This window comes from Mastigoproctus giganteus, chromosome 14 (genome assembly GCF_048544385.1).
Source record: "Mastigoproctus giganteus isolate SK-2022 chromosome 14, ASM4854438v1, whole genome shotgun sequence".
NCBI classification, from domain to species: domain Eukaryota; kingdom Metazoa; phylum Arthropoda; class Arachnida; order Uropygi; family Thelyphonidae; genus Mastigoproctus; species Mastigoproctus giganteus.
The window spans coordinates 121,056,234-121,075,286 of NC_143588.1; the positions used below are offsets into that span (position 1 = coordinate 121,056,234).

General features: G+C 38.6%; 1 long non-coding RNA gene across 2 annotated transcripts in view; it reads right to left on the minus strand.

Moving 5' to 3' along the window:
• LOC150075694 (uncharacterized) overlaps positions 1-19,053 on the minus strand; it is a 28,183-nt gene that overhangs the window by 4,339 nt on the left and 4,791 nt on the right. For both annotated transcript variants that reach the window (XR_016547928.1, XR_016547929.1), the window contains exon 2: positions 4,668-4,847. This is a non-coding gene — a long non-coding RNA (uncharacterized LOC150075694). The remainder of the gene's footprint in view (positions 1-4,667; positions 4,848-19,053) is intronic.

Here is a 19,053-nt window from a genome sequence, read left to right on the forward strand (position 1 = left end):
TCAACAGTTTCTCCTCCACTTTACTCCCAGTTATTTCAAGATTCTGTAGCTTACTGCTAGAGTTACGTATCGGCTGTCTATTTCTTTTTCTCTTATTATTTTATTTTATTTATTTTTGTAATTTTATTTTATTTATTTATTTTTAGCTGGTGCAGCATAAGCCATAGGCTTCCTTGCTCCACATGGTCATTGTGAATACTAAGGGCCTTTGAAAGCTTAAGTTTCACCAAACATTTGAATGAATTTATCCATAGATGGATAACATAGGCAAATATATCTCCAATAGATCGAAACTAAAGAAAACCATACTGGTAATTACTGATCAGATGAAGGTTTCTAGATAGTTTAAGATTTGGGGGTTAATAGATTTCTTCATTACTTCAGAAAGAGTAGAAGTGCTATGGGATTGATCACCCTTTTCAAGAAATGGCTGGACATGAGCAAATTTCCAAGCAGAGAGAAAGCACCTGTGGAATAATGTATATTATGTAGGATGGTACCTGAACGTCAGCTCAACTCCAGCAACATGTGAAATAAGAAAGTGAAAAAAGGGTGACACAGAAGTTCAGGAGCACAGGTTTTCAGAACAAGTGGAGAAATACCTTCAGGGCCCACTACTTTCTTGGCATCAAGACTGTTCAAAATTCTACTGACATGTTTTTGATGGAAGACTAGAGGAATTGAATCGATTGTACTCTGAATGGTAGGAGGTAGTTTACCAAGATCATCAATACACAAGTCATAAGAAAAGTAGGATGCTAGCAGGCGAGTTTTATCTTTGGCTGAAATGGTAATAGAACCAGCTGGATTTTAAGAGGTGAGTACAGAAATGGGCAAAAGTGGCCAATTGCTTTGGCAAGAGACCAGAATGCTCAACTACCATTTGGACAAGAAGCAAGTTTTCTACTCTTAGCCTGTTCGAAATCTAGTTTGGACTAATTAATAACTGCTATACAATTGTTGTGAGCTTTAGTGTAGGCAGAAAATGAACCAGGAGATTTTGATACGAGCCAATTGCAATAAATAACATTATCTTGAACAGCCTTAGCACATTTATTGGAAACAAAGGTTTAGATAAAGGACTAGATTTTAAGGTGGTGTGTGGAATCAAGGTTTTCATCCTTACAAAATAATTTCACTATCGTGATCTGAACAAATGTTAATATCAGAAGATTTGAAACAGTAATCTGACCAAAGTAAAGAACTCTCACAGTTCATCCCATTTTGTATTCCTATAATGCCAAACAACATGAGTTAGAGAATGGCTCCATTGGAGAAGATAGTGAAGGCCATCGCCAAGTTGTGATCTGCTGTACCTAGAAATCAGCTGGAGTTGTGAACATTAAAATCACCAAGGAAAATTACCTACTAACAGGAAAGTTGGAATGGAGAAATTCAAGTTTCAAAGAGAGGAAGTCAAAGAGTTGCAAGTAGTGGAGTAGGGAAAACAATGGAGGCAACAGATGAATTTGACAAAATGTGGTAGAGATTTTAAGCCAGAGAAGATCAAAAAGAGATTCCAAATTACTAAATTTCTGACAGAATATCACCTTTGAAGCAAAAGGAATCATACAGCAAATAATTAGGACAACTGAGATGGGCAGTGGTTGAATCAATTGATAGATTCTCTCAGAAAAAGTACGTGGGATTTGTCAGACTAAGTGGAAATGGATATTATTAAGACTGAGACCATGGATATTTGTGAAATGAACGAAGTGTTTGGGAGGTTTAGATCTTTTTGCAGGTAAGTTTGGTCTAATTAGTTTGACTATTCATTGCATATTCAGTAGTAAGAAAAGGTGGAGAGGACATGTATTAAGTATTGATATTGGATATGGTGTACACACAGCAAGAAAACACCCAACTGTTTGACTTAACATGGTCTCAAAAATGCACCCCCCCCCAAGCATACACACTACTCAGACTTCCCTTCAGTCACCATCTTGCAGAGTAGAGGCAGCAAGATTATATACTAGTTGATCTGGAAGCATCCTAGAGAGTTACTAATTAGTTCAGTCCAGTGGACTAAACCAACTGGTGGCTTGCCTGTGATCATTTTAGAGCCATATCCTAGAAATGTAATCAAGACCGGATCTTGCCATGATGTCCATCACAACCTCAAAAGACATCAATCATACTCCATGATGGAAAAGGTGTGGAGGTTGCCGGAGCTTTGCTCTGGATACTTAACATGGGTTCCCCACTTATGCTTCCAATAAGCAAAGTGGTGGTAACACAGCGGTGCAACATTTTACCATGCGGTGTGGGTGCCACACTTTGACAGCTGCTTATGTTGGTTCGCACCTGGCTTTCTGAACAGGCATCTCCTTTGGGTGTCATTTGTCTAGCTTTTCATGCTAATACAAAATAAATTCAACTGAACAAGTTTTCACAGCAATTTTGTCCAATTTCTAGAAGTTAGACTCATCGCAAGTGTGTTTATCCTAAAGTTTGTTCTCGCCAAATTTCCTTTGGAGTACATACTGACTGCCAATTGATGACTATACACATACAGCATAGGCTTGTCAGTTGGAACAACAACTTCATATACTGTCACATCTGATGTATCAATGGTGTTTTACAGTACTAGTTATTAAAATTATTATGCTTAAAGTGTTTTATTATATTATTTATTGTGTGCCCATATTAAAATATACTAAAATAATTAGCACTGTACCGAAATGTTATATATATATACAGCAATACCTCGCTTAGCATGGCTTCAAACAGCACGGTTTCACTATAACATGGTTTTCAATTAAGTTTAAGTCAAAAATTTACTGTTCATATTAAAACTCATTCAATAGCCTAGATATGTACTCTACATATATGTTGTATTGTTGTAGCCTAGGAACGCATACATATATGCTGCAGTGCCAACTCTATTGTCTCACATGCACATGTGCCAGTAGCTTCCCTCGGGCAGTCACTAGCAAAGTGCAACAGTGTTCAGTATTCTTAATTCCATCCTGACAAGATGACATGATAGCTTTTCATTTCACAATTTATTTTTTACTCCTTTAAATATGATCGAAAATATATTTGCATCTTTGCTAGAAATCGCTGCCAACAACATGCATTCTGTTTGGCAGCATGTTTTGTCCCATTTGGCAAATTATTTCACTGGTTTTGAATTAAGAATTCAGACAATTGCCAAAGACATTGTGAAGATCGGAAAAGACTTGTGATTTTAAACTTTTTGACACTGTCAATGTATGTGACTGCATCGACTCATGCAAATGACAGATGATGCAACTCTCCTTGAAATTGATGAGCAAACTGCATATGAAGAACAGGAAAACAATTCTGAAGTGGATAACACTGAAATGGCACCAAAAAAAATTTTCAACAGAAGAATTGGAGAAAGTTTTTCGGGGGTAGGGGGGTTGACATGGCCTGCAGCGATTATGAATGGAGATCTGGATGTTGAACGCAGCATCAAGATACGGCAAATTTTACAAGATGGGTTTTGATGCTACAAAAATGCTTCTTTTTCTCGGTGTACAAGTTTTTGACTGCAACTATGCCGAGAAAAAGAAGAGATGACTTCACCAGACTTTATTATTGAAATACTATAAAGTGTTTAAGGGCAAAGGTACGAGGTAAAATGACTGTAGGTTAGTGCAAATGCATCGTTTTAACATAGCTATCTAATTTAATGAGATATAACCAAAACGATGCCAATTTAATTAATTAAATTGGCATCGTTTTGGTTATATCTCATATTGTGACTGCCTTCGCAATGAGTTTCCATGGTATTGTACTACCTCAAGTAAATAACACTTCACCAGTGGAGAAGACTATTGTTATTTATTCTCGGCAGATACCATCACCCAGACGGCACCGTTTCAAAGCACATTGGCTTCTCTTCGGTGGGTGGGCAGGTATCCTGTGTTGCAATAGTGACAACCCAGTTATGAAGTATAAGGCATCTCTCATATTGTGAAGTCACTGTACCCCCATAACCAAACGATGCCAATTTAATTAATTAATTAATAGCCATTATACTTTAACATAGCTATCTACTTTGGTAGATAGCTATGTTAAAATGATGCATTTGCACTAACCTACATGTTACTGAAATACCTAAATAAACAATAAAGCTTTTTTCTCATCTCTAATGATGTTACCTTTTATTAATAAGATTTTTGCAATATTTTTAATTTCAAATTGTTTTAATTGGCTATCAACCGCAAATTGTTTATAGATTTATTATAATTTGTTTATAGACTGTTTCTCTAGTACACATTCAATTAAAACCCATTATAATTATACCTCAATCAGCACAGTTTCACATAACATGGAACAGTTTCGGTACCAATTATCAGTGCTATGCGAGGTATTGCTGTATATATATATATATATATAATAAAAAAAAAAAGGGTCAATATTATGCATATTGTTCATAGTGCAGATATGATATTAAAGTATTAAATAAAAAAAGGGTAACCTTATTAAATCCTGTAATTGAAAAACAAATCAAATCAAAGAAATATATCAATTTTGTATAACATAGACCTGTTTTTTCTAAATATATATTTACAAAACATTTTTCAATTTTTTTTTGTTTTTTATAATTATATATACGTACTCAAAATCCATATTTCATTCTAAAAACTTAATATCATCCTTTAAGCATTTTAATATGTGGTAACCCTAATACATACCCAAAGCTGGATCTGAAATGCTGATGGCATGGATATTTGACACTTCTCGATGCTATTTTCCTCCTGCAGCTTTCGTAATTAATGTTGTGAACAGCCAAGCTTGTCAAACTTATTGGAGGCAAGTTATTGTCAGATGTATTGGTGCCTTTGTCCCATACTTATATTCCACACACAATGAACCTGTAATATTTTTGTACTTTTAATACAATTTCAGAATGCACTGCTTTTTTTGATTGATTACTCTCCTACTGAATGGATCACTAGTTTCTGCAACACCTTATTAAAAAAACATAATTGTTTATATTGGCTTTAAAACAAACAGCTTTTTTTTGTTCAAATTAGCCATTGTCTACAAAATATGGTTATTTATTGTTTATACATAACTGATTTGAAATAAGTCCGATATATTTAGCATTCACTATGATTTTCAAATTTCCTCAATAGCTATGGGCTTTTGTATCTGCCTGATGGATAATTTTCTTAATTTCCAATACTTCATGCTATTCTTTCTGTAAATTGTGGCCTTTAAACATCAAATCCTATTTTTCTATAGCACTGCAAATTCAGCTTATCCTTGTAGTTTTTTTTTTTTTTTTTTTTTTTTTGTCCTAATAAATAACATTTAACAAATTAATTTAAAAAAAAAATGCTTCACGGTACCCCCATAAATCATTTTCAGGTTAGAGATTTTGGAAAGATGGTAACACTTAGCCCATTGGTTCGATCCTGGAAACACTTGGATAAAATGACAATTTTTCCAGTAGCAAACACCCCGCTGGTTCAATTTTAATGAAATCTGGGATGGCTTGACAAATATTTTAAATGTTCCAAACAAAATTTCATTAAAATTTACTCCCTGGAAGTCCCTATGTTACAGATGGATGGACACAGTGTACAGTGTTAATTGTAATGCAGCTCTGGTGGATCCACCAGCTCTGCACCAGGCAATGTGATGAATACAAAACTCTGTAAAGGCCAGATTTATGTAGGTTAGTGAGTGTATATGAAGTATTAGTGTGAGGTTGTGTTATACATCTGGCCTCTTAGACTAGAGGCCTGTGTTTTCACACAAAACACCTCTAGTTTACCAACCAGTACCACGAGGAGGCAGGCCGGGCAGTAGGAGGTCTAAAGCATTGGCAGGGCGAACCCTGAGGTAGCCAAAGCTACAAAAAAGGGAAAGCTCAGTTAAAAAAAAAAAAAAAAAAAACAGGTTGAAGGTGATAGAAGACAGGAAGCGGAAGGAGGTTAAATTGGTAGGGTGAAAGAGGTAGGGGCAGTAGTAAAGCCACCCGCCTAATTGAAAGGAAGAACAGAAGAGTCCCCTAGGGGTAAATCCCATCCTGCGCCAGGGATAGGAGTTTACAGGTAGCGGTAAGATTACCCACCAGGCATAGTGGAAGTCAGAGAACAACGGTGGTAGGAGTGAAAGTAGATAGGGATCCCTATGTTGGAGTGCTGTGTTTGCTGCTCATTTTAACACCAGTCAGGGATGTCTTGCTGAACAGTGTCAGCATCCCACATCCAATGGATAAATAGCTATGGCATGGTGTCTGCTTAGATGGGTGGGGGGGGCTATATGGCCATCTGCCCATCTTCTTATCCAGTTCACAAAGGAGGATCAAAGGGCGACACAAGTAATTATAGACCTGTCAGCTTAACTTCTGTTCCTGGAAAATTAATGGAGGCACTGGTTAAAGAAGCACTGCAAGATCATCTAGACAAGACTTCAGTTATAGCTCGGACAAGACTTCAGTTATAACTCTTCTTGCCTGACCAATTTGATTGGATACTATGATGCAGTCACAAAAGAGCTAGATGCAGGGAAGAACTTTGATATTATATACTTGGATCTTAGAAAGGCTTTTGATACTGTTGCACATGGAAGACTGCTGCACAAATTGGAGCAATGTGGCATTGGAGGCAAATTGCTGCTATGGATAAAGGGGTGGTTGAGGGGGAGAAGACAGAGAGTGGTAATCAATGGACACTGCTCATTGTGGACTAATATTATTAGTGGAGTCCCTCAGGGTTCAGTATTGGGTCCATTATTGTTTTCTGTATTTATAAATGATATTGATGATGGTATATCAAGCTTAATGTCCAAGTTTGCAGACGATACGAAGGTTGGTAGGGTTGTCAAGGACACTACTGACACTATGCTACTGCAACAGGATCTGGAAAGGTTGAGCAGATGGGCTGAGAGGTGGCAAATGAAGTTTAACATTGACAAATGTAAAGTACTACATATGGGAAACAGCAACCCCAGAGCAACGTATCAATTCTGTGGTACTACACTGACAGTGGTAGAGAATGAAAGGGACCTGGGGGTGGTTGTGCAGGCAGATATGAAGTTTTCTGAGCAGTGCAGACGGGCTACAAGAGTAGCTCATGGTGTATTGTCAATGATATATAGGAATTTTTCTAGCAGGGATAAGGAGGTGATTATTCCCTTGTATAAGGCAATGGTCAGGCCACACCAAGAGTAGTGTATACAGGTCTGGAGGCCTCATTTCAAGAAGGATATAGAGATGCTGGAACGAGTACAGAGAAGGGCAACAAGATTAGTGAATGGAACAAAGGGGTGCTCTTACAAAGAAAGGCTTAAGTTTTGCAAATGTCTGGGGACTAGGCACCAGCGAGGTGATCTGATAGAGGTGTATAAAGCCTTGAATGGTTTGAGCATGCTCAATGCTGATGGGATTCTTCCTCTTGCTCAGAATAATCACCTGAGAGGGCATAAATTCAAATTGAGAAAAGACAGATGTAGGATAGACATGAGGAAATTTGCCTTTAGCCACCGGGCGGTTGGTTGGTGGAATAGACTTCCATCCCTTGTCGTGGAAGTTGATAGCCTAAATAAGTTTAAGACTCAGCTGGACAGGTATTTCGAACGAACAGAGGGGTGAAGTGGAAGTGGTTATTTTTTATTTATTTATTATTATTATTATTTTTTTTTTTTTGGCTGATGCTGCATAAGCTTGCTTTCTTGCATCAAATGCCTCTACTAATGCTAATGCTCATTCACACTGCTTCCATTCTGTTTTGTACTTTTTTCCTTACATTTTCTACTATTTTATATTCATTTTTCCATACATTTTCTACTGTTATATATATATATTTTTTTTCTTACATTTTCTATTAAGTTATATATATATATTTTTTTTTTTTTTGTTACATGCATTCATCTTCTTTATGACACTGTGGGGAATGCAATGGTGTTATTATAAATATGTTAGTTTACAGAGTAGAATAAAGTCTAAGTACAACTAAGTGAGGGTTAGTATTTCCAGCAATAACAGGAATTAACTTTGTTCTTTCACACCCATGCCTCCATTCATTTTTACTGATATTCAGCTCAGTTATCTCCCTTCTCTCTTCACTGCTACCCCGTCTCCTCAACTTGCCACCAGGACTGTATCCCAACTGTTCAGTTGGGATGCAGTCCTGGTGGCAAGTTTGCATGTCAGGGAGGTTGTTGTTGTTGTTATTTTGGTTTTTAGGAGCATTAGCAACTAAGGCCATATTGCTCCGGTGCAGTGGTCATTCCCTGACCTTTCCGCATCCTCCGTATTTGGTGGTGACGGGCTTGAACCCCGGTCTAATCAAGAAGCGTGTGCTACGCACTGCTGCTCCTTCCCACCTGGCAACGAAGGTGCCGCCTGGGAGGTAGCAGTGGGTATGTTGGTGTTGTTAAGCTAGGACCAATTTGTTAGTATACATATTCTGAGTTTACATAATAATGTGTATTTACATACTTTCCATTACATTCATACCGTCAATCACTCCCATTTACCATAACACTCATTCACACTCTCTCTCTCTCTCTCTCTTGCTCCTTTACTGGGTCACTCACGAAAACTAACATTTATTCCCTCTTACCACAACTCCTATTTCGCTCTATCATTCAGTACCCAGTCAGTATTCATTCACTCAATCTCTCACACTATTTCCTTCATTCATTTCATTCATCCTGCATTGCATCCTCTTGCTACTTGCTTACTAATATTTTTTCCTCCACTAGGGTAGGGTAAACCTGGGGAGGGTGGCAGTCAATCTGATTTAGCCAAATTTGGGTATGTCAGCCAGGGAGCTGATGCAGCTACCCTGTCAATTTAAAATATCATCTAGGCATGGTGGGAGATATGGGCACTTTGGCTACGGTTGTTGTAGGGGGGTCTTAGGAGCATCAGCAACTAAGGGCATATTGCTCTGCATATACTGTCTGTAAATTGTTGCGTGTGTTCTATGGTTGATTTTCTGTTTGCCAGAGACCAACTAATTCAAGCACATGAAAAAGGTCGGTAAAAATTCCTCACATCATCGACGGGACTCGAACTCAAGTTTTTTCCTACCTGGTGTGAGGAGGATGGTGATTCTACCAACTCTGCTACCCACGAAGGCTTTGGATTGTTGCTTTGCTGTGGGAGCTATAAGGCCCATCTCTGGATATTTATATGGATTTCAAATACTTTTTGTGTAAAGCTTGTGAAAGCTTTATAGTTATTTTCTTCTATTATAAATAAACGTTCTTGTCTCCTGGGTAGGGGACCAATTTCTGCTATTAATTGGATTCGCTGTATATCATAAAATATACATTCATAGAGACTGTGTGTGTGCTCAGTCTTCACTTTTGCCACTGGTACAGTTAGGGTCACCAGTCAGCCCTAAAGAAGTTAATTCAACCTTTAGGAAGCCGTGACCTGTCAATATACGTGTTCTAAAAAGTCCAGGGGGATAGTACTTTGGTGGTTTTGGGTTAACCATTGCCACCTGTGGCAGAAACCTTTTGGTAACCAGACCTCTGGTTTCCTACTCCCAATTTGTTTGCCATAGCTCATGGAGCTTTGTGACAATTTTCTTTCTTTCCGTCTTAATGGTGTTAACTATGTCAAGGGCCATCCCCAGAAATTCTGTGAGTATGCCTTTCTTCTTAAATCTGTAGTACAAGCCTCTTTTGGCTATTTCAAAGTAAAGTGGGAAAGAGGCAGCAAGCAGGCAGCAAGCACTTGCCATGTACTCACATTGCTACATGCTCTGGTGATAGCAAGAAGCATTGCTATCACCAGAGCATGTAGCACTGGTGATAGCAAGAAGCATTGTTCTTTGAATTGTCTCAAATTCATTCCTGTTTCTGACTATGGCTGTGCAGGTAAAGCATGCACCAGCTCCACAGATTGTAACACTGCATGGTATGTGATTGGATCAGATGGATGGACTGGATTCGGGGAAAAGGCTTATCCCCCTTTCCACGAATACCTAGTCAGGTGTGTTCATCTGACTCTTCGGGGGGGGGGGGGACTGCAGTACCGTAAAAAGGAAAGGCTTATCCCCTTTTGGTGTGTTCATCTGGTTCTTCTGGTGGGGGGGGGAAGAGATTTGCACTGGTTGCAGGCTAAGGGGACCAAAATTGCAAAAATGGGGGAGGGAACTCTTGATTCAGACAAGACTTCCTTCCTGTTGTATTTTTATTCTATGTTAATTGTTGCTTCCTGTCCCTGAACTCTAGGATCAACCCTTGGTCTGGTAACCCTAAGCAATTGTTTACTTCTACAAATTTTACACAACTTGTCCAGTTAACCATTTGGCTGTAGCAATTCCTATGAACTTTCATCTCAGTAATTCTCAAAATGACAAAAGTCAGCAATAAACTAACTTCATTCTAGTTCATAACAAAAGTGGCAGTTCCAGGATTTTCTAAAGAGGAGGGCCAAGTAGTGTTCCCATTAAGCTTCAATCATCATATATCATTAAAAAAAAAAAAAAAAAATCATCATTCTGATAGCTTCTTCAGCCCCTACTTGGGACCACCCATGCAGAATAATAAATGATTTAAAAAGAAATGAGAAATATTTTTTAAATCATTTATTATTTTAAATACAACAATTTCAATGTTTATCCTTTAAAAGTACTCTCAAGCCGTGCATGTGCAGCACATTCATTCACAATTTCCAGGATCTAAAACAGCAGCGGAAGTCCTCAGAAGACACAGCATTTAATTTTTGCATTGTGTTCTGAATGTCTGTAAATCATTTTCCTTTGAGGCGGATCTTGTCTAGAACACAAAAAAAAGTCACATGCCGCCAGATCTGACTAATAAGGCAGGTGCTCCAATATTGTGATCATGTTTTTCATTATAAACTCTCTCACTGAGAGGAATGACAGTGCATGTTGCAAAAACCATTTGTCTGGACATAACTGGGATGTTTCTTGAATTTTTTCAGTCTTCGTAAAATCTCAATGTACAGTGTCTGATTAAAAGTCTGATTTGGTGGGCAATATCATGATGAACAAAAACATGACAATCAAAGAAAGTGACAAGCATCAACTTGATTTTTGATTGAGACATCCTTGCTTTCTTTAAATAGTGCGAAGAGGATGTTTGCCACTGCATAAGCTTTGATGCATGTTTTGTGGATCTTATTGAAAACCTTAGGATTCGTTTCCTGTTATCACTGAATTTTTTAACTAAAAACTTCCACGTTTCTGCTTCTGATCATCTGTCTGGAAGCACAGAACCATTCGCACGCACACCTTTCTCATGCCTAGCCCAAGAAAGGCTTAAGTTCTGCAAATTGCAGCGGCTGGAGACTAGGCACCTGCAAGGTTGTTGTTGTTTATTTGGTTTTTAGGAGCATTAGCAACTAAGGCCATACTGCTCCGGGATATGTGGTGGTCATTCCCTGACCTTTCCGCATCCTCCGTATTTGGTGGTGACGGGCTGGAACCCCGGTCTAATCAAGAAGCTTGTGCTACGCACAGCTGCTCCTTCCCACCTGGCTACGGAGGTGCCACCTTCGAGGTGATCTGACTGAGGTGTATAAGGCCTTGAATGGGTTGAGCATGCTGAATTTGTTATGGGATTCTTCTGCTTGCTCTGATTACGAACCTGAGGAAAGACAGTTGTAGAATAGATGTGCGGAAATTTGCCTTAAGCTAACAGGTGGTTAATTGCTGGAACAAACTCTTCCATCTGTCATGCTGGAAGTTTATGGATTAAATAAATTCAAGGAGGAACTGGACAAACTTTTAGGGGGAATGAATGAATGAATGAATGTGTGAAATTGGGGGTTTTTTTGTTTTTTTTTTTGCTGATGCTTTTTTTTTTTTGCTACATAAGCCCATACACTTGCTTTCTTGCATCACATGCCTCCATTACTACTGCAGTCAAAATTGTTCTTACTGCTTATTTGTCAATGTGTTCATCATCATCACCAGCCATTTTCAATCCACTGCAGGATGAAGGCCTCTCCAGCAACTTTCCAGTTCCTTGTTTTTAGCACTGGCCATCCATTTACTACCCACAAACTCGTGAATTTCAGCTATTCATCTCGGCCTTTGTCTCCCAGGTTTTCTTCTAGCTCTTCTTGGATACCATTCTGTTATTTTCTTAGTCCATCTGTCATCATGTCTTCGAGCTATGTGTCCTGCCCAGGACCATTTTAGTTCTTTAGTTTTGATAAGAATGTCCTTTACTTGAGTTTGTTGCCTAATCCATGTGTTTCTCTTCTTATCTAACAGTCTGATTCCCAATATGATTCGTTGCATTCTTCGCTGTGTAGTTCTTAGCTTCTCTTCCATTCTTTTGGTGAGTGCCCAAGTTTCACTTCCATAAGTCATGGTGGGGAGTATACATTGGTTCATTATTTTACATTTCAGACAAACTGGGATATTGCTCTTCAGTATGTGACTATATTTCCTGAATGCTATCCATCCAAAATTTATTCTTCTCTTGACTTCCAGCCATTTATCATTATTACAGCTAATGACTTGTCCCAGATAAGTATATGACTCCACCTTTTCAATTACTGCTCCTTCAATCATTATTTCCCTTTCTGTGGCATACTTGTTCATCATTACTTTTGTTTTAGCCATATTCATCATTAGTCCAAAATCCTTACTAGCTGTGCATAACTGATTAAGATTTTCCTCTAATTCGTTGGGATCGTGGCTAATGACCACAATGTCATCTGCAAATCGTAAATGGTTTAGGTACTCGCCGTTCATATTGACTCCTTTCTGCGACCAGTCTAATCTTCTGAAAGCTTCCTCAAGGGCAGCAGTAAACAGCTTCAGAGATATTGTGTCTCCTTGTCGAACTCCTTTCTCAATTTTAAATTTCCTACTGTCTTTGTCTCGTCTAATAAAGGAGATAGCACTCTCATATATTTTCTTCAAAATCATAATATATGGGGTATCAATGCCTTGTCTTTCCAGTGCCCGAAACATTGCCTTATGCTGTATGGAGTCAAATGCCTTTTCATTAGCATTAGTAGAGGCATTTGATGCAAGAAAGCAAGCTTATGCAGCATCAGCCAAAAAAAAAAAAAAAAAAAAAACCCACTTCCACTTCACCCCTCTGTTCGTTCAAAATACCTGTCCAGCTGAGCCTTAAACTTATTTAGGCTATCAACCTCCACGACAAGGGATGGAAGTCTGTTCCACCAACCACCCGCTGGCTAAAGGCAAATTTCCGCACGTCTATCCTACATCTGTCTTTCCTCAATTTGAATTTATGCCCTCTCAGGTGATTTTTCTGAGCTAGAGGAAGAATCCCATCAGCATTGAGCATGCTTAAACCATTCAAGGCTTTATACACCTCTATCAGATCACCTCGCTGGTGCCTAGTCTCCAGACACTGTAATTTGCAAAACTTAAGCCTTTCTTCGTAAGAGCACCAATTTTGTTCCATTCACTAATCTTGTTGCCCTTCTCTGTACTCGTTCCAGCAGCTCTACATCCTTCTTGAAATAAGGCCTCCAGACCTGTATACAGTACTCCAGGTGTGGCCTGACCATTGCCTTATACAAGGGAATAACCACCTCCTTATCCCTGCTGGAAAAATTCCTGTATATCATTGACAATACTCCATGAGCTACTCTTGCAGCCCGTCTGCATTGCTCAGAGAACTTCATATCTGCCTGCACAACCACCCCCAAGTCCCTTTCATTCTCTACCACTGTCAGTGTAGTACCACAGAGTTGATACGTTGCTCTGGGGTTGCTGTTTCCCATGTGTAGTACTTTACATTTGTCAATGTTAAACTTCATTTGCCACCACTCAGCCCATCTGCTCAACCTTTCCAGATCCTGTTGATCGTAATCCACAAATGCCAGGCATAATGGTGTTTTATATTCATTTGCTTTCTCCATTAGCTGTGATATTACATGAAGGTGATCCATAGTTGAGAATCCTGTCCTAAAGCCAGCTTGGTCTTTCGGTTGATTCTCATCAAGTATTCTTTCTAATCTGTTAGTAATGATCCTTGTGAACAACTTGTAGATGTGGGATAGCAAGCTAATTGGTCTATAATTTCCAATTTCTGATTTATCTCCTTTCTTATGCAGAAAAACTATGATTGCATTATTCCACTGCTTAGGTGTGACACCTTTTCTAATGCACTTTGTGAAGAGCCTTGCCAGTTTTTGTGTTATGTCTCTTCCTCCCAATTTTAACAACTCTACAGTAACTTCATCTTCCCCCGGGGCTTTCTGATTCTTCATTTTCTTCAATGCATGTTCTACCTCATCAGGAAGAATATTGGGTATGTCGTATGTGTTGCTACTTTGCAATCCATCTTCCCCACTGCTGGCATCATTCCTCTGCTCCTTGTATCATTCTCTATAGTAGTCTTCTGCTATTTGAATTATGCCTTCTCTGCTGTTTATAAGTACACCATTGCTATTCTTCAGTTTCAGTATCATTTGTCTTTCTGTATTACTGCTCATGGCTGCTGATTTAATTCCTTTGTTTTCCCTTAATGCTTGATCTACTTTTCTTGTGCTAAATCTTCTTATGTCCTCTCTGAGTCTCTTTCTAATGGCTTTGCATAACTCAGTATACTCAATTTTCTCCCTGACAGTGTTTTTCTTGCTTTTCATTTGTCGTCTTCGGTTCATCATGACTAATTTTTTCTTCTTTGGATTTCTTTTTCCCCTATAGGTTTCTTGGGCTTTATCACTTTCAAAAAGCTGTAATATTCCTCGTCGATATCTTGGTCCTGAGCAGTCTGCAGAAGCTCAAACTTGTTCTTAAGTTCCAGTACATACTGCTTTTTCTCCTCTTCTGTTATCTCAAAGACCTTTGTATTATTTACTCGAGTCAGTTTTTTCCTTTTCTTTCCTACATCTATATCAAGTGTACATCTTACCATTCTGTGATCACTTCCAACATTTACCTTATTTAGGACAGTAACATCATTCACAATATATCTTCTGTTAGTGAGGATGAAGTCGATTTCATTAGTAGTTAATCCATTTGGACTCTTCCATGTCCACTTTCTGTTCACCCTTTTCTTGAAAAAAAAGTGTTCATTACTGACAATCCTTGAGATTCTGCAAATTCCACAAGTCTTTCACCTCTTTCATTTCTTTCACCAATTCCAAAATTTCCTATTGTTCCCCTTTCTGCGCTATTTTGTCTTTTTCCAACCTTAGCATTGAAGTCTCCCATATTAATAGTGTAGTGGGTTTTCTGCTCATCTAGAAGACTCTCAATTTCGGTGTACATTTCTTCAACCTCTTCATCATCATGGCTCGATGTTGGTGCATAAATCATTATAATCTTTAGCTCGTAATTTGGAAATCTTGAGTATTAGTCTTGACACTCTTGGTGATGTACTTTTGAATTCCAAAATGTTGTTTTTAAAATTTTTATGGATCAGAAACCCAACTCCACCCTCACTTCTTTCACTGTTTCCATTGGTGTACAGCAGATTTCCACTTGTAAACTTATAAGTGATTCGTTTCTTCTTCTTGTTTCAGCCAAACCGATGATATTCCAATTCACATTTTCCAATTCCTTTTCCAGCTCTAATATCCTGTCTTCACTGATGAGTGTTCTTACGTTATAACAGGCCAAGTCAATGTGTTACTACTCTGCAATTAGTTGAATGCTCATAATCTGTTCTTGCCGCACGATCTTTCAAATTTTTTCAACTTTCTCGTCTGTCACGGACAGACGACTGTCTCTGAACTGTTCATGCATCACTCATTGTTTCAGACGTGGGAAATCATAAGTGGCACCTGACCCTAACACTATGCATACTATGACCTCATTTTTTTTTGCCGAACAGTAAAAATACTGATTTACTTTAAAGAGGTACAGTTACAGAGATACAGGAATGTCTGCCAGAGGGCAAAGGTTGATGACGTTGTAGAGCAGATATCATCTTTTAAGGGCACAAAGTGTGATATTGTTGTACATGTTGGCACTAATGTTATTAAGAGTAGGAGACGGGTAGAATTGCTTCACAAGTACAAGTCAATGCTGAAAAAAAAAAAACAGCTGTGAGTTATGGTTGAATTTCAAAGTGTCTGCAATTCACGATAGGAGGGAGTATACGATGAGAGCCTTGTCGATCAATTCGGCCATGGAGAGATGGTGCAAGGCTCAAGGGGCAGAATTTTTCTCAGCCTGGTGTGTGCTTCTTAACAGGAGAGACTGCTTCTACAGAGATGGGATACACTTAAATAGAAAGGGTGCAAGAATATTTGCTGATGCTATCAAGGCAGGGTTAGGTATTAGGTGGGTTGGGGGCTTAGAGGGGAACAGGTATCCTGTGTGTTATCAGACACTCAGCCTAAAACACTGATGGATCCAATATCTCTCTATTACAGAAGATTTAGGAGAAGTCCGGTTGGCCTGCCTCCCTAAAATCCACTCATGCACACCTTCTCGATGGTAAGCCCTGTTACGTCACTTAGGTGGCAACGAACGTGTAGAGTGGTTCTCTTCAAGGTGCCTGGTCAGCATGAAGAGGAAAAGACCAACCCCTCCAGCAATATGAAAGCACGACGAAACAAATGGCCCTCAGTCCCCAGCAGCTTTCACTCTCCCTCTTACGGCAGCGAGAGGATTAGAGTGGAAGCAGAGGGTGCTAAGAATCTCTGGGTACGACCAGGCTGCCACGCACGGAAACTGAACTTGGCCTGTTATAACGTAAGAACACTCATCGGTGAAGACAGGATATTAGAGCTGGAAAAGGAATTAGAAAATGTGAATTGGAATATCATCGGTTTGGCTGAAACAAGAAGAAGAAATGAATCACTTATAAGTTTATTAAGTGGAAATCTGCTGTACACCAATGGAAACAGTGAAAGGAGTGAAGGTGGAATTGGGTTTCTGGTCCATAAAGATTTTAAAAACAACATTTTGGAATTCCAAAGTACATCACCAAGGGTGTCAAGACTAATACTCAAGATTTCTAAGAGATACAAGCTAAAGATTATAATGATTTATGCACCAACATCGAGCCATGATGATGAAGAGGTTGAAGAAATGTACACTGAAATTGAGAGTCTTCTAGATGAGCAGAAAACCCACTACACTATTATTATGGGAGACTTCAATGCTAAGGTTGGAAAAAGACAAAACAGCACAGAAAGGGGAACTATAGGAAATTTTGGAATTGGTGAAAGAAATGAAAGAGGTGAAAGACTTGTGGAATTTGCAGAATCTCAAGGACTGTCAGTAATGAACACTTTTTTCAAGAAAAGGGTGAACAGAAAGTGGACATGGAAGAGTCCAAATGGATTAACTACTAATGAAATCGACTTCATCCTCACTAACAGAAGATATATTGTGAATGATGTTACTGTCCTGAATAAGGTAAATGTTGGAAGTGATCACAGAATGGTAAGATGTACACTTGATATAGATGTAGGAAAGGAAAGGAAAAAACTGACTCGAGTAAATAATACAAAGGTCTTTAAAATAACAGAGGAGGAGAAAAAGCAGTATGTACTGGAACTTAAGAACAAGTTTGAGCTTCTGCAGACAGCTGAGGACCAAGATATCGACGAGGAATATTACAACTTTTTGAAAGTGATAAAGCCCAAGAAACCTTTAGGGAAAAAGAAATCCAAAGAAGAAAAAATTAGTCAAGAAACACTTGTCATGATGAACCGAAGACGACAAATGAAAAGCAAGAAAAACACTGACAGGGAGAAAATTGAGTATACTGAGTTATGCAAAGCCATTAGAAAGAGACTCAGAGAGGACATAAGAAGATTTAACACAAGAAAAGTAGAACAAGCATTAAGGGAAAACAAAGGATTTAAATCAGCAGCCATGAACAGTAATACAGAAAGACAAATAATACTGAAACTGAAGAATAGCGATGGTGTACTTATAAACAGCAGAGAAGGCATAATTCAAATAGCAGAAGACTACTATAGAGAATTATACAAGGAGCAGGGGAATGATGCCAGCAGTGGGGAAGATGGATTGCAAAGTAGCAACACATACGACATACCCAATATTCTTCCTGATGAGGTAGAGCATGCATTGAAGAAAATGAAGAATCAGAAAGCCCCGGGGGAAGATGAAGTTACTGTAGAGTTGTTAAAATTGGGAGGAAGAGACATAACACAAAAACTGGCAAGGCTCTTCACAAAGTGCATTAGAAAAGGTGTGACGCCTAAGCAGTGGAATAATGCAATCATAGTTTTGCTGCATAAGAAAGGAGATAAATCAGAAATTGGAAATTATAGACCAATTAGCTTGTTATCCCACATCTACAAGTTGTTCACAAGGGTCATTACTAACAGATTAGAAAGAATACTGGATGAGAATCAACCGAAAGAGCAAGCTGGCTTTAGGACAGGATTCTCAACTATGGATCACCTTCATGTAATATCACAGCTAATGGAGAAAGCAAATGAATATAAAACACCATTATGCCTGGCATTTGTGGATTATGAAAAGGCATTTGACTCCATACAGCATAAGGCAATGTTTCGGGCACTGGAAAGACAAGGCATTGATACCCCATATATTATGATTTTGAAGAAAATATACGAGAGTGCTACCTCCTTTATTAGACTAGACAAAGACAGTAGGAAATTTAAAATTGAGAAAGGAGTTCGACAAGGAGACACAATATCTCCGAAGCTATTTACTGCTGCCCTTGAGGAAGCTTTCAGAAGATTAGACTGGTCGCAGAAAGGAGTCAATGTGAATGGAGAGTACCTAAACCATTTACGATTTGCAGATGACATTGTGGTCATAAGCCATGATCCCAAAGAATTAGAGGAAAATCTTAATCAGTTATGCACAGCTAGTAAGGATTTTGGACTCAAGATGAATATGGCTAAAACAAAAGTAATGATGACCAAGTATGCCACAGAAAGGGAAATAATGATTGAAGGAGCAGTAATTGAAAAGGTGGAGTCATATACTTATCTGGGACAAGTTATTAGCTGTAATAATGATAAATGGCTGGAAGTCAAGAGAAGAATAAATTTTGGATGGATAGCATTCAGGAAATATAGTCACATACTGAAGAGCAATATCCCAGTTTGTCTGAAACGTAAAATAATGGACCAATGTATACTCCCCATCATGACTTATGGAAGTGAAACTTGGGCACTCACCATAAGAATGG